Source organism: Lathyrus oleraceus, chromosome 5 (assembly GCF_024323335.1).
Source record: "Lathyrus oleraceus cultivar Zhongwan6 chromosome 5, CAAS_Psat_ZW6_1.0, whole genome shotgun sequence".
Taxonomy (NCBI): domain Eukaryota; kingdom Viridiplantae; phylum Streptophyta; class Magnoliopsida; order Fabales; family Fabaceae; genus Lathyrus; species Lathyrus oleraceus.
Window position 1 is genome coordinate 130148087 of NC_066583.1, and position 3054 is coordinate 130151140.

The following is a 3054-nucleotide window of genomic DNA, read 5'->3' on the forward strand; positions in this document are numbered from 1 at the left end:
ATTTAATGTACACATGGTTCATGTATTTCAAATGTTTGTAATGAGATATACTTTATGGATAAACTTATATATTAATAAAAATGCTTATGAATTTACTTATGTGACATATGTATGAAAAAGGCGTCTTAAAAAAATTCAACTTCAGATTGATGATTAAAAGATTCCAATTAAAGCGCCCCCCTCTTCTTCCTTACTAAATGTATAGTTTTTGCATGAAGTAAAATGAAATGGCCTAATCTCTTTTAGAAACAACCAATGCAACATGAACATCAAATTGACTTAATGAAACTCCTTACCATGACCTAAACTAATCCAAAATGGTAATTGTCCCACAAATTAACATGCCATAAGTTGGAGTTAGAGAAGAAGACGCATAATTGGATTTGTTGACTTTGGCCAACTGATTTGACCAAAAAGTCAACTTTAAATGGGGGAAAGTGCAATTCAATATACAACGTTTGAAATGAGACGCGAATGAACCAAAATAATGATCCAAACTTGTAATCCAAGTCAACCAAAGGATTTGTTTGCAAGATATACTTTGTGCTTATGACCCCTGTTAATGCTTCGTGGAAATGCAAGTTTTAGGGTAATTTTTGGTTGAAACAAAGGATGACATAAACTATGTTGATGTGACCAACAATCAATGCAACAACTAGTCAAATTTTAATGAAGCAGACACCAACGTAATGAATCAGTAATCACCCAATAAAACCTGACTTGACCTAAGGATCTAAACAAATTCAAAGCCCCAGTTGTAAGATAGTTAAGACCACCAATGTGAAAGGTGTGTGGGAATTAGGGTTTTGATGCTTGGTTAAACACATGTTAAGATGATGACAAAATTTTCTTTTAGTTTTTCCTCCGAGAAAAATCACCATGCCTTGGGTTCATGTAGCATGCTTTTTAATGCTAATGAAAATCTTAGAACGTTCGGACAAAATTGGGGTATGATACCCTCCAAACTTTCAAATAAAACCTTAGAAAAAATTAATCTCAAAAAATTATTTTTAAATAATCTCAAACTTTACATTGACACACTTTAGTGATAAAATAAATTAAACTTTAAAATTAATATTTAAGCAATTTTAAATTTCTAAAATATTTAGTATAAAACACTAAAGATCTAAAATATTTAGTATTTTTAAAACTTAGCATTTTTAAGATACCAATTAATAAAATTTAGACAATGATTCCATGTACACATAAATTATATGACCCGAGAGAAAAATAAGAGCTCATACATTTATGGTTAAAATTACACAAGCCAATAGATTTGAAAGCAAAGAAAATTATAACAAGTTATTCTATGGGTTTGCTTGGTTAATATATAGAAGCTAAAAGATCCAATGGTGAAAATAATGGCAGCTACAAAGGTATTATACAACACATGTGAATATTTGGAGATTAAAGATATATTCGAATAAACGAAAACAGTGAATTGGAACATGCGCGCGTTTGTAGTCCAACGGTCAGGATAATTGCCTTCCAAGCAATAGACCCGGGTTCGACTCCCGGCAAACGCAGTTAAGTATTTTTATTTTTTCAATTCATTAGAAAAAACTAACGAATGTGTATTGACCGCATGTTCTGGCCAATGGAAGAATTTCTAATTGGTTTATTATTTATTTTGTAATGTAAAACAAACATTTTTAACCATTTCAATTGAATATAACCATTCAAACTATATATTAATTTGTATTTATAAACAGAAACTAAATTATAAAAATCACATTACAGGATCATTTTTTATTTGAATAACAACTACTTTACTATTTATGCCATCTTATGAGTTTGGTCTAATTGAGAAAAAAATAATTTATATTAATAATGTACTATTATAATTTAAATTGTCATCTAATATTATTAATATTATTATTATTATTATATAATTTTTATTGTATCTCACTAAGAGTAGTTTAGTCTTCTCATATATTTAATATTTATACTCTTAGTCTCTCTCTCCATCCCTGCCAAAATAAGGATAAACACAAACTATAGAATTTGTCGTATTCTTATTCGAAAGGTTTTTTTGGTTTATTTTTCTATTGGCCGGTAAATAAGTTTCATTTAGAGACATTACTATAAAGTTATTGGTTTTAAAATCTATCTCAAACTTTCTCATTTCCTCTTCGGTCCAAAGAGAAATTAGTTTATCTACTACTTTATCATTATTTACTTGATGAATTGGGATAAACAGATCATTGACTATTGTGTCCCACAATTTATGATTTATACTTTATAAAAACATTCTAAACCTACATTACTAAATATCAAATCTACTACAATTAAAACGAGGCGTTGTGTTTAGACAAGATCTCTTATCGGAAATCATCTTCCTTTTGAGACGATTAGTCATTAAATAGGAGTTAGACTCTGATGCCACTTGCTGGACATGTGACTTCCCACATAAGAGGGGGTAGGTGAATTGTGTGGTCCAGAAGCACATGATTTTAAAAAAAATGCAAATTAAAATCAATGTTTAAAATTATTTTGAAAATAGTTTAAATATTAAGCAGTGAAAATAAATTGCGAAAAAGTAAAGAGTTGAGGGAAAGAGAGGGACACCTAGGGGTGTATATGGGTTGAGTTGGACCGGGTTTGGCCTAACCCGTTACCCAACCCGTTCAAAAGTCAATGGATTGGGTTCGTCGTCCAACCCGTAATTTCATTGTCAAAATCGACTTGAACAAACTCGTTCATTTATGGGTTGGGTTGAATTGGGTTCGCGAGTTATGTTTCAAATAAAATATATATTTTTTATGACTATTCTTGTCGGTTTAAAAAAAATGTAACACAATTCAATACAATCATACTCATTTATAACACTCAAAATTTCCCCTTGAATATTCCTAGTCGTCACTTTATCGCCAGGTTTTAGAAACCATAAAAAGTAGCCAAAATTTTCTCTAAATATAAAATTTTGTGTCATCCAAACGCGTGTCATCGCTCCACGATAAGTCATTATCGCGCCACAATATAAACCTCATCGTAACGCGATAATATGCATCGCGAGTGCGAGAAATGCATAAGCAAAAGGCATGTTTTCTTTCT

General features: G+C 30.6%; 1 non-coding gene across 1 annotated transcript; it reads left to right on the forward strand.

Moving 5' to 3' along the window:
* Positions 1–1454: 1454 nt before the first annotated feature.
* Positions 1455–1526, forward strand: TRNAG-UCC (transfer RNA glycine (anticodon UCC)). Its single transcript has one exon. It is a non-coding gene; the product is annotated as a tRNA-Gly (tRNA).
* Positions 1527–3054: the final 1528 nt, after the last annotated feature.